The 18,341-nt window shown below is 34.9% G+C and overlaps 2 protein-coding genes and 1 long non-coding RNA gene across 4 annotated transcripts in view; 1 reads left to right on the top strand and 2 right to left on the bottom strand.

Annotated features, from left to right (window-relative positions):
* LOC127979732 (antigen peptide transporter 2-like) overlaps positions 1–18,341 on the bottom strand; it is a 412,715-nt gene that overhangs the window by 88,985 nt on the left and 305,389 nt on the right. The window lies entirely within an intron of this gene.
* LOC127979735 (HLA class I histocompatibility antigen, A alpha chain) overlaps positions 1–18,341 on the bottom strand; it is a 340,316-nt gene that overhangs the window by 46,548 nt on the left and 275,427 nt on the right.
* LOC127979742 (uncharacterized) lies at positions 990–4,400 on the top strand. 3 transcript variants are annotated; one of them, XR_008158855.1, is made up of 6 exons: positions 990–1,248; positions 1,968–2,067; positions 3,032–3,147; positions 3,291–3,375; positions 3,864–4,008; positions 4,129–4,400. It is a non-coding gene; the product is annotated as an uncharacterized LOC127979742 (long non-coding RNA). The 3 variants fall into 3 exon arrangements; XR_008158854.1 differs by lacking the exon at positions 990–1,248 and having other exon boundaries at positions 1,862–2,067; positions 3,881–4,008; XR_008158853.1 differs by lacking the exon at positions 990–1,248 and having other exon boundaries at positions 1,862–2,067.

The raw sequence follows: 18,341 nt of genomic DNA, 5'->3' as shown, positions 1-18,341 counted from the left end.
ATTTGTTTCTCCAGTCTGATCATCCCAATCACAGCCGTACATCACCTGGAATGTGTGCACACCTGAAGAACAGAGACAGTGATTACAGTCAGAATAAAACCGGCAGTCAGAAACATGTTTGACTCAGAATCAAACAAATCTGACTGTTAACATATTTTAGTTTTTTGGCCTTCATTCTATTTTTTTTTTTAAAAGTATTAATATTTGAGTTGTGAGTTTACTGACAAAATGTATTATGTTAAGAGAAAAAGAAGTGGTGCTGAGAAATAAAACAAAGACAATAAGCAGACAACATGATTTCTGTTGTGACATCTACACTGCTTACACACACACACATAACTGTACTGTCCTGTAGTGTTAATGATCAGTCTGACTTCATCACTCACTCACTGAATGTGTCTGAGCAGATGATGACTTATTTACTGCATCAGATCTGTGTCTTAGAACCAGAATTGTTCAATTTTATTTAATTATAAAAAAGTGACTAAACCACTGAACCACAATAGAAATAAATCAGTGAACTAAACAGAAGGAGAGCAAGATGACACACAGACAGTCAATATCAGACCAGTGACATCACTGAGTGTGCATCACAAACAATCACTGCCCATCACTAAAGAAAACACTTTTACACTAAAGTGGGTTTAAAAAGCTCAAAGTTTAAACACCTGAAATGTAACTTTGTTTTATTTTCAGTGAAATCAATGTAATATATTCAATCTGTTCAATAATATTTGTTCTTTTTTCTTTTGTATTTTGTGAGAATTTAATGGAACTAATTAATATTTAAACTATAATAATAATTTTTTTCTCATCAGAAATAAGAAAAACTCTTATATTTTCATCTCATCTAAAGCATCTCTGTTCACACATTTCATTTCTTCACTTCCTTTGTTTCTGAAGCAGACGCAGTTCATTTCTTATTAAAGAACAAGATTAAAAATATCGTCAAGACAAACTTCATGTTTCTTGAGAATCAGCTTAAAAAGTCTGAAGTTTCAACCCATTCTCACTCCAAAGGCGTCAAAAACCGAAGCATGGTCAAGCGCCCCTAGCGTCACTTTTATGACGCCAAATGTGCCTCTCGGCGTCGAATATCGAAGCACTACGACCTTCATTGCTTTCAATGGGAAACTTTTGGCGTCAGAATTCGACACGAGGACATGAGATGTTTATCGCTATGAAATCACGTGCAAGAAGTCTCATTCAGCACACATCGCGATACTTGCTATCAGTTCCACAGTTTGGGTGAGTAGTCGTATATACGCTCTTTTAATGCCTTTTATAAAATGTATTCTGTCTTATTTATTAATCAGACTAGTGCCATATGTTTAATCGCTGTATTATATCGGTCATCCGCGGCTGTCTTTGAGTTTCATTGCGTTTAAATAAATGAACACAGCTGCTAATTAGTCTGATTAAACTGTATCTGCCACGTGACGTGCCATAGACCTTCGAACAGTTTTATATTATTATTAATTTCAGGATCAATGATGTAAGTTGTATTTGTAGTAAAATCATGGTAATCACGACACTTACAATAGTAATAAATGAAATGTGAAGTTAAAACACAGTAAACAGGACATTAGTAACTGTAACTGTAGTTTTACTATGGTATATTAATAATCAATACAACAATACAATAATCACCAAACCAGCTATGTTTGTATCACTGTAATGTTAGTGTTTTTATGTGCTTTTATATGACAGATATCACAGTAATCATATGTTCTGTAGCATGCTTTTAATACCTTTTAATGTAAATCCAAAAAAAAAAAATCAAATTAAAAATAAATAATAAAACATGCATTTTTCCATCTTGCAGTTCTTTCATATCAGTTTATATTTATATATTTATATATATATATTATATCTAAATATTTTGCTCACAGATCATTATTAACATTCTGTATATAATTCAATTTTATTTACTCTCCCCTTTTTATTATTTTTATTTTTATTTTTAGCTGAAAAGACGTAAAGGCAGTCAGCCCAGTGGTGTTTCTGGAGAGGGATTCCTTCAGAAATGGAGAAGACAGAAAGCTGCGGAGGCAGATATATGCAGCAGTAAGTCTGTGATAGTTTATCCCTTTTATCAAACACTCCTGCTGTTATAATTTGTACAGCATTTGTTGTTTCTTAAACTGTTGCACTGTCCAAATACCCACACTTGCCATCTTTGCACTTGACCACTTGATTACTTATTTGACGTCTTTCCTGTATTTTGCCTAGTGTTCAAGTGAGCATGATGACCACAAGTGTGTGTCGAACTTTTCATGACCTGATGACTGTGTTTCCCAATCCTGATCCTGGAGAACCCCAGCACTGCACAGTTTTGGTGTCTCTCTTATCTGCCTTGGAGTCTTCACTGATGAGCTGATGAGTTGAATCAGGTGTGTTTGATCAGGGAGACATCTCAAATGTGCAATGTTGGGGTTCTCCAGGACCAGGATTGGGAGCCACTGCCTTATGGGACACTTATGTGTTTACAGAGATTTTTAATAACTAATTATCAATATTTCACTGTTACTGTACATTGGACAGCTTCCCATGACCTCTTGTGAGATCTCGGCAAAAAGTCTGACGATTTATTCCAAAACATGATGCATGATGGGATACACTAAGCTTTGTATAGTGCTCCGGAGCAGTATTGGAGAGGTTTAGTGTGTGTTAAGGACGCTGTGCTTTGGCATTATTAAGACCGGGGACAGTCTCGTTCACACACTGTCATGTACACACACTCTCAAGTGGCCAAGACTGCAAGTGTGGGTATCTGGACAGGGTCAAAGTCTTAAAAATGATCCCTAAACACATCACAGTCTTAATAATCCAGTTTAACACTTATCTGACACTATCATAGAATTCATATGACTATAGCTTGCTATTAATTACTTGCTTTCAATAATGGATGCATTTAACATATAATTATACAGAGGTGTAATGTACAAGTTGCACGTAATTAATAATATTTCCTTCTTTCTGTCTTACAGGATTTTTTGCAGATAATCCTAATGCTGTTCTTCTTTTTCAGGTCTAAAATATCAAGCTCAACAGCTCACTCAAGAGCCAACCCTCACAAACCTTCCTAAAAACTAAAAGAGCTATTACTGAGTCTCAGCGAATCTTGCCATGATCAGCTCTTCCCAGGTACATTTGTTTAGAATATTTTTTTTAATCAACATTTACTCCTCAAATGCTCTGGTCTGAATCTTACTTTAAATTAACTTAATTATATTTAATGAGCAATATTAATTGCACACAGAGTAAGTAGAGATTATCTTGTTTCACAGAAGAGAAGGAAGACCAAGGAAATGATTTGCTCAGGATGAGGAATGAAGATGGCCATCTTGTGCTCAAACAAACAGAAGTCCTCTGGTATGTGTGTGTTGAAGCAATGCTGTGTTATACAACATTTTATGATGATCTCTCACAGAACTGGTCATGTCAGCCTTGATTTCTTTTTATACTATTACAATTACAGCATGTTAGCAAAGTGTGACTGGACATTTTTAATATTATGTTTTTAAAAACACACCACCTGTTTTAAGAGTAGACAAGTATCATGAAATTGGTTTAGTTGATATAAACACCAATGTACATTATTTCATTGTTTTCTAAATGTTATGTTATAAATTGTGAATTGATAGTGGATTGGTTTGAAGCCAGGCCTTACACTGCACAGACTAAAATACATTTGTGAGAGAAGTCAGGAACTTTGGAGAAAGATTCTAGAGGGAAAAAACACATTTACTGCAACAATAGATGAATTCTAGAGTCTCTGAGAACTACACATGCTAATGGAGTCTCATGAGCAAGACCTTTGCCTCTGTAACTTTTTCTTAATTCTTTAATTTTTATTGCAGTATTTTAATTTGTACAGATGATCTTATCAGCCAAATGAGGGGTTTTGACCAAGTGATGCTCTTGAAAGGAGTGAAAGAAGAGGATGTGCTAAATTCTCTTCAGAGAAAAAGCTTCTCAAAAGGTCTCAAAACAGCTTGAAGAATGGTAAGTGTACAGTACTACAAGGGTCATAGTTGCTCACACTGCTAAAATCACACAGAACATAAGCTGAGCTCTCTGTCCATTAAACAACTTCATCTGGATTGCTTGTTTCACTTTGACCAGGTCTGGGATCTTAGGACTGAGAGATCCTCTGGCTGAGAACAAGCTACACCACATCAGTGCTGGATATCAACCACAAACTGTTTCCAGACACGAAAGAAGAAGAACACGATAGGGAGATGAAACCAGTTTAGATGTGATGATGGGAATCATTATTTTCTGGAACAGTATCTCATGTCTTATATGTATCACATGATCTGTATCACAGTTGACTGGATGGGACTGTGTGACTTTTAAGGACATTTCATCACTCATCTGTGTGAACTGATTTATATATGAGGTTAATGTATTTTTTATAATTATTTTCATTGAATCTTATTTGTCTTGATGCTACTTTATCAACTTTATAGTCTATGCTTCAATAAAATGAAAATGGTGAATATTGTGTTCTGAAGATTCTTGGTAAATACATAATTTTACTAGGTAGGCTAATATGTGTTTATTTTAGACTTGGAAAAACAACATATTAATTATTGGGATTATTTTTTTATTTAAGACATAAACATTTTTGATCGGATTAATAACATCTGGGACATCAGTACACCAGAAAGTAATTTTTTTTATATTTTAGTAACAAATATGCACATTTTTTTGTGAAATAAAGGGAGTTACGAGATTAATTATTCTGCATTACAAGATGGTGCCATGGGCTTTTTTGTTACAAACACTTGAGGGATAACTGAGAATGTAGCAGGAATGATCAACGTGGATCTTGTACTGCATTAAAACCAAGAGCAGGCACATTACTGATGTCCAGCACCTGAGGAGCAAGATACTGGGGTGAGGAGGACATTTTTACACTGATTTTTGCTAAATAGTTATATATATGCATGAATTTGTCCTTGTGTAATAGTGAAGTATCACAATGTGTATACATTGTCCTTGATTACTGCTTTACAGGTGGGGAATAGATAAAGGCAAGTTGTTGCAGGTTCATCCATTATATTTCTTGCCATTTACTTCAAAAATCAAATAAATAATCTATTATTTTCATTATTAAATCATTTCTTTCTAATTTTTCAATGTTTCATCAGATGGCCTCACAATGTCCTGTCAAAAGGTATAATAGTCATGATGAATAGAATAGAAAACAGAGGACTATGAAAACTGTCAGATATAAATGTGACTCAGCTCAGTTTGTTGTCCATGATGAGGAGAATACATATATGTAGGTTTTACTGCCCTTCTACCCCCAGGGGCCCAGTAGCACCCCCCGGAAGAGCCCAAAACTGTACTTTTCAAATGGCTGTAAATCAGAGTCCAATTAACATATCAAAGAGAAAATGGGCAGGATTATTACTTATGCTATGCTGATAAAATAATGTTGAGCTCAGTTTTCAGAAATAAATGGAAAGCTGACATAAAGGCATTTTAAATATTGCTCACTGTAAAATACCACATTTCAGCCTGCCTCTCAAATATATCATAGAGGTTTGCACAATAAACATATTTAGATATCCAGTTTTCCTTAAAATAAATAATTTATTTCGTTTCGTTAATAAAAAGTTTTAAACTACATTACCCACAAGCCTCCGTCGTTCTATCTATGCAAAGGCAACACTAGGGGGCTGTTTTTTGTAGTTCATTGAAGTTAAGCTTAGGGTTAGGATTAGGATCTCGCTAAAGATGTCATTTTTGTCAAGATAGCAACACTTCATTGTTGACTTAATATATTACTAATGTGATGATAGCAGCAAAACATACTTTTTAACATGATGCGCTGTTTAATATGGGTTAAAAGATAGAAAATTCTGAAAATTCATAGCCAATGACATTAAAGCTGAGCAGTAGCGTCACACTTCCTTATCCATGTATGACCGACGTCTTTCGTTTTTCGGCTGAAGGGATAGATTCGGTTAACAGTAGATTAAGCTTGCTACTTATTAGATTCTGTTTTATTAACGTCTTCCCCTTCCTCCGTTGTTCAGCTTGACAAACATTGGGCAATATTGATGTGCACATGCCCAGCAGTCGCAGTTGTATCCAACAGACAGATTCCTCTATAATAAATATAAGACACATTTTTAAGATTTGTATTTTTTTTTTTGACCAAAGACAAATATATTTACTAATCAAATGACGTGCTTCTAAAATTTACATTGTATATTACATTGTGTTTTAAAGTTAAAATTGTTCACATTTGTGTTTCTGTGATTTACCATTCTCTACCATTTGAACTCTAGGAATAAAAACTGAAATTATAAATGAATGAATGAATGAATGAACAAATAATACATAAAGCATAATAAACATGCATATTTTTGTAAGGATCTTCCATTATTTATTTATATGTCAAACTCATTTAAAGACAACATGCCCAAATTACTACACTGCATCCTCTGTCACCAAGCTCGTTTTTGCCACCATAAAGAATAAAAAGGCAGTTATGTTGTAAACATTAACTATTTTCAGTATGCAAATGAAAATGCTTTTATTAAAAAACAAAACAGTAAATACAGTATGTCTTTCAGAGAACACTGGAAAAAGTGTTGTGACCAAAATGTTATACAACACAATGTAAATGTTTCAAACTCACAAAAAAACACCATGAAGACATGCATGTCAAGTGTGCAATATATTTTTAATATGGAGCGCTATTTTTAACTATTGTTTTCATCACTGGTTCTGTAATGTATTCATTATGAGCTTATAATTAAAACAAAGTTACATCTTCTGCAAAAATCAAACCACTGCAAAGTCTAATCACTGATCCAGGGACCATTTCTGTGTGTGCGGGGGATAAAGAGTTAACGAGGTGAGTCCTTGTGCATGATGGAGCTACAGCCTTATCCTCAAACAATCCTGTAAGACAGAAAGGAAGGAAATATTAAATTACATTCAACTTATACATTACACTGTGTTTTGTTTAGACCATAAAAGCAGCCTCTGTAAAGATGCTGTATAATTAAATGTTAAATGCATCCATTATTGAAAGCAAGTAATTAATAGCAAGCTATAGTCATATGAATTCTATGATAGTGTCAGATGAGACCGTCCTGGGACTTGTACAATATCATACAAGTGTTAAACTGGATTATTAAGACTGTGATGTGTTTAGGGATCATTTTTAAGACTTTGACCCTGTCCAGATACCCACACTTGCAGTCTTGGCCACTTGAGAGTGTGTGTACATGACAGTGTGTGAACGAGACTGTCCCCGGTCTTAATAATGCCAAAGCACAGCGTCCTTAACACACACTAAACCTCTCCAATACTGCTCCGGAGCACTATACAAAGCTTAGTGTATCCCATCATGCATCATGTTTTGGAATAAATCGTCAGACTTTTTGCCGAGATCTCACAAGAGGTCATGGGAAGCTGTCCAATGTACAGTAACAGTGAAATATTGATAATTAGTTATTAAAAATCTCTGTAAACACATAAGTGTCCCATAAGGCAGTGGCTCCCAATCCTGGTCCTGGAGAACCCCAACATTGCACATTTGAGATGTCTCCCTGATCAAACACACCTGATTCAACTCATCAGCTCATCAGTGAAGACTCCAAGGCAGATAAGAGAGACACCAAAACTGTGCAGTGCTGGGGTTCTCCAGGATCAGGATTGGGAAACACAGTCATCAGGTCATGAAAAGTTCGACACACACTTGTGGTCATCATGCTCACTTGAACACTAGGCAAAATACAGGAAAGACGTCAAATAAGTAATCAAGTGGTCAAGTGCAAAGATGGCAAGTGTGGGTATTTGGACAGTGAAACAGTTTAAGAAACAACAAATGCTGTACAAATTATAACAGCAGGAGTGTTTGATAAAAGAGACAAACTATCACAGACTTACTGCTGCATATATCTGCCTCCGCAGCTTTCTTCTCCATTTCTGAAGGAATCCCTCTCCAGAAACACCACTGGGCTTCCTTTACGTCTTTTCAGCTAAAAATAAAAATAAAATGGGGAGAGTAAATAAAATTGAATTATATAAAGAATGTTAATAATGATCTGTGAGCAAAATATTTAGATATAATAAATATATATAAATATATATATAAATATAAACTGATATGAATGAACTGCAAAATGGAAAAATACATGTTTTATTATTTATTTTTAATTTGATTTTTTTTTTTTTTTGGGATTTACATTAAAAGGTATTAAAAGCATGCTAGAGAACATATGATTACTGTGATATCTGTCATATAAAAGCACATAAAAACACTAACATTACAGTGATACAAACATAGCTAGTTTGGTGATTATTGTATTGTTGTATTGATTATTAATATACCATAGTAAAACTACAGTTACAGTTACTAATGTCCTGTTTACTGTGTTTTAACTTCACATTTCATTTATTACTATTGTAAGTGTCGTGATTACCATGATTTTACTACAAATACAACTTACATCATTGATCCTGAAATTAATAATAATATAAAACGGATCGAAGGTCTATGGCACGTCAGGTGACAGATAGAGTTTAATCAGACTAATTAGCAGCTGTGTTCATTTGTTTAAACGCAATGAAACTCAAAGACAGCCGCGGATGACCGATATAATACAGCGATTAAACATATGGCACTAATTTGATTAATAAATAAGACAGAATACATTTTATAAAAGGCATTAAAAGAGCGTATATACGACTACTCACCCAAACTGTGGAACTGATAGCAAGTATCGCGATGTGTGCTGAATGAGACTTCTTGCACGTGATTTCATAGCGATAAACATCTCATGTCCTCGTGTCGAATTCTGACGCCAAAAGTTTCCCATTGAAAGCAATGAAGGTCGTAGTGCTTCGATATTCGACGCCGAGAGGCACATTTGGCGTCATAAAAGTGACGCTAGGGGCGCTTGACCATGCTTCGGTTTTTGACGCCTTTGGAGTGAGAATGGGTTGGAAGTTTGAACAGCTGAAATGTAACTTTTTATTTTCAGTAAAATCAGTGTAATATATTTTTGTTCAATAATATTTTGTCTTGTGTATTTTGAGAAAATTTCATGGTACTAATTAATATTTATGCAATAATTATGCTAAATATTTCCCATTAACAATAATTGTAATTTTCATAACGTACAATCAAACTGAAGCATGAACTGTTTCTGTGTTGTGTGTGTTTTAGGTTTGTGTGACTCAAATCAGTATAAAGTTTTAGTGTAACATCAGAAATGTTTCACTGTGTCTAGGCACAGTTGCCAACTCTCGCGAGACAAATAAGCCCAAAACAAGCCCAATATTATTTGATAATTTATTTCCCGCATTATCATTTATTAACAATAAATGAGCCTGCAACATATTAAACTGAAACCACTGCTTTATTAGAAAATAAATAAATAAAAATCAGGGAACTGCAACAAAGCGGAGAGAACGTACTTTCCTCATCTCCGATCACCTGTGAGGCTGAATCGGATTGGAGAGAAGGAAAAGGACAAAAAGACAAGAAGGGAAAGACAAGAGCGTTAAGGGTAGCTGTAACATATATTTAGCTTAATAAAATAAAATTCTCCACTTCGTTGGAGGCATTGTTTGTAGAAATTGAAATACGTGTATTTCTGTAGATCATAGAGCGCGCCGCCAGCACTTTGAATGTGATATTTCTCCAATGAGGGGGATAAGGGGGCGGATTCAGCGGAATGTTTTGACGAATGTTACGCCACAGCACTTATATGATTGCACTGATTTGGCTATATCTGTAAGCAGACAGTGTCAATCAATGTATCAGTATCAATATACACCAGATGTGAAGAAAACTAAGTTGCTTGTCAGATTTTCCTAACAAGCAACCATATATTCTTTAATAAGCCCAAAAAAACGCAACCTATGCTGTTTTAACGCGACTTACAAAAAAAAAGAAGCCCAAATTCGCGTATTATAAGACTTGGCAACTATGTGTCTAGGATGTGTTTGACGATATCTGTGTGTTCTGCTGTTTTACCATCTTTAGCCAAAACTGAAACATACAATGTATGAGTCATAAATATGGCTAAATTATAAAAGTGTCCCAATATGAAATATAAAAAATATCACTACTTTACAATAAAAAAGACAAAAGTGAACATTTCTGTCCTTGTTTCTCCAGATATAAGTGTTTATTTAACAAACACATATTTAAAACTGATAAAAAATAAAAGAGACTGTAAGTGGTAGCTGTACTCCTAACACTATTATCATTTGTATGTAAAATAGTCAAACTAGGAGCGCCCCCCCCCACCCCCCATTACCTGTTGTCTGGTTGAAGCGTTCCTTTAGGATCCAGATGTTGTTTTTGTAGACCTGATGGTTGCCAATACAAGTCTGTGTCTGTCTGTCCCAGTAATCTGCTCCTTCATTCTGTCTCATCCACTCTGTCTTCGGCACAGCTTCCTTTGTCTTGCTGTCAAAATACATAAACTGCTCATCATTAAGCAGACCTACTGAAGTGAACTCTGGGAAGTCATTGACTCCAGACACAGCAGTGTAGAAATATCTCAAAGAGTGTTTTCCTGAAGAGAGACACAAACACAGAGACGTTCAGTCATCATCTTCACATAAAGCCTGTTCACACTTCACACTTTATGTTATATCAACATTGAAATTCACAATTAGCTATATTAAAATAATTTATGCCATAACAGGTGAAACAGTTACCTATATTACAATATTTAAATTAATTAACAAAAACAAAATACACCCTACATATAAAAGGGATATAGATTTATTTGTTTATTAATTGTTCATATTCCAGATCTTCTAGATCTTTTAGAAGTTCCTAAAATTTACATTTGAGACTTTGAGTCAGTTATTGTAATAAAATATAGCAAGATGTGTATGTTTTATTAAAAAAAAAAAATATTTAAAATGAATCATAATCAGTTTTATGATTCAAGATACCTTCAAAATATAACAAAAGAAGAAGATAAAAAGACTTGTATCTAGACACAGCAAACTATGGATGTGTAAGATAAAGATATGAGATTTCAAGATCTCACTTCAGGTAAAGACAAACGTAAGAAGAACAAATCTATTATTGAATTTTAATTTAAGTTTGTCCAACAGTTGAACAGAGACAGTAAAATGATACTATAATGATTTGTATTTGCTTAAACTATTTTAACAGGAATGTATTATTTTTATTAATATTATGCAATGACAGATTAGTGTGAAATATGAATTAGAAAAGGTGTTTATCCTGCTTCTCATTTTGCTTACAACACAAAGACACACACATTAATGTGATTTATCTGTATGTCTGTTAGAGATGTCTTCTTCATCTCTTCCAGTCCTAGTTATAGTTTGAACGATGACTGAACCCTTGTACAACAAGCATTTCTCATGTTTATAACTATCATTATTTATAATTATTAATATTATTATTAAAATAATATTTTTTATTCTTCTGTAATGAGCCTTTTCCAAAACACATGGCAAGACATTTAGAAATATATGAGGTTTATTCCTAATTAATAATAGAACAAAGTGTATCCGGTTTCTCTTCATCAGTATCCGGGCAGAACAAACGAAACTGATCTGATACAGAGAGCTAGCGCTCTAGAATATGTTTTACATTTTAAAACTCAAAAATACTTTTTAGTTACAATAACCATAGGCTATTAAGGTTATGTATTTATTTATTTTATTACACGCGCATGTTTTGGAAAACACTGCATAATTATTATTTTTTAATATTGTTTAATATTAAGCTATTATTATTGTTGTTATCATTAGTAGCAGTAGTAATATGGTTACGTCAGATTTGTGGAGCAAATAATAATGTAATCAAAATATATGGGTTGTGTAGGTCTGTTTCAGTGCAACAGAATGACGCTTTAAAAAAAACAATCATACTACAAATAGCTATATCTTACTGGTAAATTAAAATAATCACCCACTAGCAGAGACAAGATGAGCTCCGAGGAGAAAAAGGACTACATGCTGCATAATTTCTTTTGCCTGTGAAACAATTCAGTTCAGAAAATCCTTCTAAAAAATGTAGTTAAAACAAACGATCCAGACATTTCGGATGTCGATGTTGAACTGGTGATATGTTTCTGCGCAACGCACTGAAATTCTAGCCAATAGCTTTTCTTGTTACGTCTGACGTCACGAGTAACTATGAGTTATTAACTTCAATGGCATGATCACGAAAGTAAAATACAAAACAGTAACTAAATGAACATGAAATCATGTGAGAGATGCCTATGTGAAGTGAATATTTGTTTTCAATTTACGCTGATGGAATTCAATGGAATCCTTGTCTACAAACATCCTACAAATCAAAAATCTAAGATTCTCGTCCTTAAACTGATAACACTTACTTAAAATATCAAACAAACCCTTCTGATCAGAGGATTGTGACATGAACTTTCCTGTTTATTACTTGACACACACAGCCTGAAAAAACTGAGATGATGTCTGTGATATAATGTTTGTAAACAGGAGAGAGCAAGCAGTTAATATAGTCATTAATCATCCAAGAGCTGCTCTCAATATTTTGTGATGAAGTGAAAATAATAGCTCTTATGTGCTTTTATAAATGAAGTGGCAAACATTTATTCTTCCCTCATCTTGAAAGCTTAAATGTTCTTTATTTACAAAATATTTAGGTTAATTAAGCACTGATGAAGATATGATAGCTATGGATGAAGATTAGCTGCAAATATGCAAACAAAAGGAGCTAGTATTCCGTGAATACTTAAATTAATATAACAAAACTTCTTATTTAGAAAAGATTGTTTTCCAACCTGTAAGTTTTGCTAAGAGAGAGATCAAGGAAACATTCTTCAGTTTGATTTCAACCTTGATTTCAACAAATCCTTCATTCTTCAAAGAGCAAGGTAAGGTATACAATTTTCACAATTTAGAAAAAATAATAAAGACATGCACAAAATACATTATTACGTAGCCCCGCACTTGATATGCAAGAACAAATAAATGTGTGCACGATTTACTAATTCCATTTGCGAAATCATGCAAACAATCTATAAACCGAGTGAAGGAAATAGTAATCGAGGGTGTAAGGACCTCACATAATTATTTAATTTGTTTCATGTCTTTGTTTATTGTAGATATTTGTTACTAATAAAATGTAGAGGATAAATGATGAAAGTTTCAGAAATGATGTATACTGTTGGGGGCGCTGTGAGAAGAAGGAGAGTTAACACGTTTTGTTCATGTAAAACCTTTTCAGCCCCAGAATCTGTCACAGAAAACAAAAGAGAAAAACAACCGGGGCAAATAAATCTAAAAGAAAAGAAAAGCTGTCGTTGTTATTGTCCAAGGGGGCAACAAGTGCACGTTTTAGTACATTGAGGGAACGAATTATCGTGCACATGATTTAGCCTACTAAATCTCAAAATGTGAGAATATTTGTCTCTATATAGAGGGAAAAAAATATTGATGGCTCTTTTGCAATAGCAACAAATTTTAATGATTATTTTTTAAACAATGTCCAAAAAATGGCTCAGAATTTTCACATTGCTCACCCCCCCCCCCCCCCCCCAATCAGTGACAAATCTGATTTTAATCTTAGCTCAATAACTAAAACTAAAGTTATTAAATAAATATTACAGTGCTAAACAACAGCAAAGCAAAATATATTTATGGATTTGATACTTCTTTTCTAAAACAATATAAGGATGTCTTCTCTGTTCCGTTGACAAAAATGATCAATCAATCGATTAGTGAGGGTAATTTTCCAGCAGCCTTAAAACCTGCGGTTGTCCCTCCGATATTTAAGTCTGGGAACAAACAAGACTTGAACAATTATCGTCCAATAAGCATCCTCCCAGCTGCGTCAAAAGTGCTCGAGAAGACAGTGGCAGAGCAACTTACCACCCATATTGAATCACAAGCTCTTTTTAAATCCAATGCAAATTGCTTTCAGATGGAAATACTCAACAGACTCTGCCTGTTGTTACTTCCTGGAAACTATCAGGGCATATGTGGATCGGGAAGGGTGGTGGGAGCAGTCTTCCTTGATCTGCGTAAAGCTTTTGATACTGTCAATCACCAGATACTTTACAGTAAATTAAATCAATATAGTATCTCTGAGCACACCCAAAATTGGATAAGATCTTATTTAAGTGACCGACATCAGTGTGTACAAGTGAATAACATCCAATCTGCATTCAGAGCCACTTCGATGGGAGTGCCACAAGGGTCTATTTTGGGACCCTTGCTTTTTAGCATCTATATAAATGACCTCCCTACAGTGTACATAATCATGTACACTGATGATACGGTTATCTTCACTTCTGGGGAAAACGAGCTGGAGGTTGCTGACAAATTATCAAAAGAGATGCAAAAAGTTGCACAATGGTCTGACCTTAAACGTTGATAAAACGGTCTCAATGTTTTTTTCAAATAAACGTAAATTACAAGTAACTCAAGAAATTCAAGTAAATGGACAAACAATTAAAAATGTAAATGAAACAAAATATTTAGGTCTAATACTTGATTCGAACCTTGGTTTTAAAAGTCACATAAAAAATCTTAGTAATAAATTGAAATTTAATTTGATGAACTATAAACATATTAGAAATTCATTAACTACGGAAGCCTCAAATATATACCTCAACACTATGATTGTTCCACATCTTCTGTATTGCATGTCTATTGGGTCTCAGGCTTGTAAAACATCGTTAAAATTACTTGAATCATTATATAAAAGGGCCATAAAAATCCATGATAAAAAGCCTCGCCAGTACCATCACTGTCAAGTACAAAGTAAATATAACATTTTGAGTTTTGAAAAAACGTATTAAATATAATCAAATTTCTGCTTTATTAAAATTATCCATAACATCGCTGCTCCCCCTTTGAGAAAATTTGTCACATTAAATTCGGAGAGAATTTCTAGAGCCACACGGTCGACAGTCAGAGGAGAGTGCAGCGCTCCAAAACGTAGAATCATATGGTCAACAATCATTCTTTTATAAAGCAGCGAACCTTTGGAATATTCTTCATGCACAAACTATAGTACATTTACACGCCTGACCAAACAGTGGTTATTATTAAAGCAAACCTGTACGCACTGAATTGACTGTGATATGAACGATGTAAATTCTGAGTGAGTGAGTGAGTGATAGATTCCTGAAGTGGAGTGTGTTTTTATGATGTGAGTGAAGTAATGATTTTATGTATTATTCTGTATATGTTTTATGAACTTTTGTACGTAGGGCCTATAACATCTACCTGTCCAGCGACTGCGGGTGGAAATTAGCATTTTTTTCTATAACCTGGCACATGACATCTCTTCTTTTTTAGACTAATGTTTTTTCTGTGCATTGTCCCTGATCAAATAAAAATAAATTCAAATTCAAATTTTTTCTGCATGCTATGTGTGAGGCGCTGTACATAATGAATCTAACTAAACCGGCTATACAGGTTTGGCTATCTCTTGTTACCACGCTACAACAGACAGTAAGAGATTGTTTCCCTGTGACCCGTGTCCTGCACTCTATTAAGAGAAACCATGTGACCTCCTCAAATCCGCTCCAGTTTTACATTCACTGTTTCTACTAATGTTGACCCGATGAGTCACATAGTGGAGATCACTGTACTAGAAAGACCAAAATACGTGTATTAGAGCTATTTTAGTAGTTTTAATGTAGAGGTGCATCTCAATAAATTAGAATGAAATTCATTTATTTCAGTAATTCAAATCAAATTATGAAACTCATGTATTAAATAAATTCAATGCACACAGACTTTGATGTGCTATGCTCTCCATGTCAAATGCAGAAATGTTAATCCATGCATTTATGACTTCAAGGTTAAATTATTGTAATGCTTTATTGGGTGGTTGTTCTGCACGCTTGGTAAACAAACTACAGCTAGTCCAAAATGCAGCAGCAAGAGTTCTTACTAGAACCAGGAAGTATGACCATATTAGCCCGGTCCTGTCCACACTGCACTGGCTCCCTATCAAACATCGTATAGATTTTAAAATATTGCTTATTACTTATAAAGCCCTGAATGGTTTAGCACCTCAGTATTTGAATGAGCTCCTTTTACATTAAACTCCTCTACGTCCGCTACGTTCTCAAAACTCAGGAATTTGTTAATACCTAGAATATCAAAATCAACTGCGGGCGGCAGATCCTTTTCCTATTTGGCGCCTAAACTCTGGAATAGCCTACCTAACATTGTTCGGGAGGCAGATAGACTCTTGCAGTTTAAATCTAGATTAAAGACCCATCTCTTTAACCTGGCATACACATAACATACTAATATGCTTTTAATATCCAAATCCGTTAAAGGATTTTTAGGCTGCATTAATTAGGTAAACTGGAACCGGAAACACTTCACATAACACCCTATGTACTTGCTACATCATTAGAAGAATGGCATCTACGCTAATATTAGTCTGTTTCTCTCTTGTTCCGAGGTCACCGTGGCCACCAGATCCAGTCTGTATCCAGATCAGAGGGTCACTTCAGTCACCCGGATCCAGTACGTATACAGACCAGATGGTGGATCGGCACCTAGAAAGGACCTCTACATCCCTGAAAGACAGCGCAGACCAGGACAACTAGAGCCCCAGATACAGATCCCCTGTAAAGACCTTGTCTCAGAGGAGCACCAGGACACGACCACAGGAAACAGATGATTCTTCTGCACAATCTGACTTTGCTGCAGCCTGGAATTGAACTACTGGTTTCGTCTGGTCAGAGGAGAACTGGCCCCCCAACTGAGCCTGGTTTCTCCCAAGGTTTTTTTTTCTCCATTCTGTCACCGATGGAGTTTCGGTTCCTTGCCGCTGTCGCCTCTGGCTTGCTTAGTTGGGGTCACTTCATCTACAGTGATATCATTGACTTGATTGCAAACGATTGCAGATACTATTTAACTGAACAGAGATGGTGACATCACTGAATTCAATGATGAACTGCCTTTAACTATCATTTTGCATTACACACTGTTTTCCTAATGAAGGTTGTTCAGTTGCTTTGAAAAAATATTTTTTTTGTTTGTTTTTGTTTAAAGCACTAGAAAAATAAAGGTGACTTGACCTGACTATAGTTCATGTGTCTGGGAATGTTTCTAATAAAAATGAACATAAACAAATAATGCTTAATAATAATTAGTCAATATGCTTTTGTGGTTGCTGTGAGTCACATGACAACCCCCCCCCCCCCACTTGTGCCCCCTCAAAAATGATGAGTGCATGACGCCCCTGTGTGAGACCGAGAGTTTTAAAATTTACAGTAAAACTCATTCATGTCTTCAGCAAGTTGTTGATTCTCCACAGTGCTGGATGATGTTGTCTTGAAGTATGTGATGTCTTTCAGGCCTTTCCACACTGAAGCAGAGTAATTGGCTGAAAACTGTTTTTCAAGCTTTTCAGAGTATTTCTCATAGCCGCTCTGATCTCCTTATTCAGTGTGTTTCTGGCCTCATTGTACCAGATTCTGTCTCCACTCCTGTAGGCATCCACTTTGGCCTGATTTTTGAGGTGAACCGTGTCTTGTTGATAGTTAAATAAGTTCTCATCAATGTAAGACTTCGTTTGATGTACTCTATATTGTGTTACAGAGTGTTTTTGTAGTTCCACCTCGGTTGTAACCAAACTGTGATAATTAGGCAACACTTTACAATAAAGTGTAATTTCTTAACATTAGTTAATGTATTAACTAACATGAATACATTTATTACAGTATGTATCAATCTTTGTTAATGTTAGTTTAAAAAAAATAGAGTTAATAAGTTAATAAAAACACAGTTGTTCATTGTTAGTTCAGTGTATAAACTAAAACTGCAAACTTCAACAAACTTTTAATTTTAATAATGCATTAGTAAATGTTTAAATTAATATTAACTAAGATTAATAAATGTTGTATAAGTATTGTTCCTTCTTAGTTCATGTTAACTAAAGTAGTTAACTAATATTAACTAATGACCCTTTTTGTAAAGTGTTACCAATAATTATAACCTTTAAAGGAACACTCCGACTTTTTGGGACTTTAGCTTATTCACAGTATCCCCCAGGGCCCTATTTTAACGATCTGAAACGCAAGTGTCAAAGCGCGAAGCGCAAGTAACTTTGTGGGCGGGTCTCGGCGCTGTTGCTATTTTCCCGGCGGGATAAATGGCTCTTGCGCCCGGCGCAAATCTAAAATGGGTTGGTCTGAAGTAGCTTCATTATTCATAGGTGTGGTTTGGGCGTAACGTGAAATAAACCAATCAGAACTTCATCCAACATTCCCTTTAAAAGCAGGTGCGCAAGTTCCATTATGGATTGCTATTATTATGGCGTATTTACCAGGCGCACGCCAGGAGCGGTT

Source organism: Carassius gibelio, chromosome B19 (genome assembly GCF_023724105.1).
Source record: "Carassius gibelio isolate Cgi1373 ecotype wild population from Czech Republic chromosome B19, carGib1.2-hapl.c, whole genome shotgun sequence".
NCBI lineage: Eukaryota > Metazoa > Chordata > Actinopteri > Cypriniformes > Cyprinidae > Carassius > Carassius gibelio.
The sequence above is the reverse complement of the archived record's forward strand: the minus strand, read 5'-3'. Positions and strand labels throughout refer to the sequence as shown.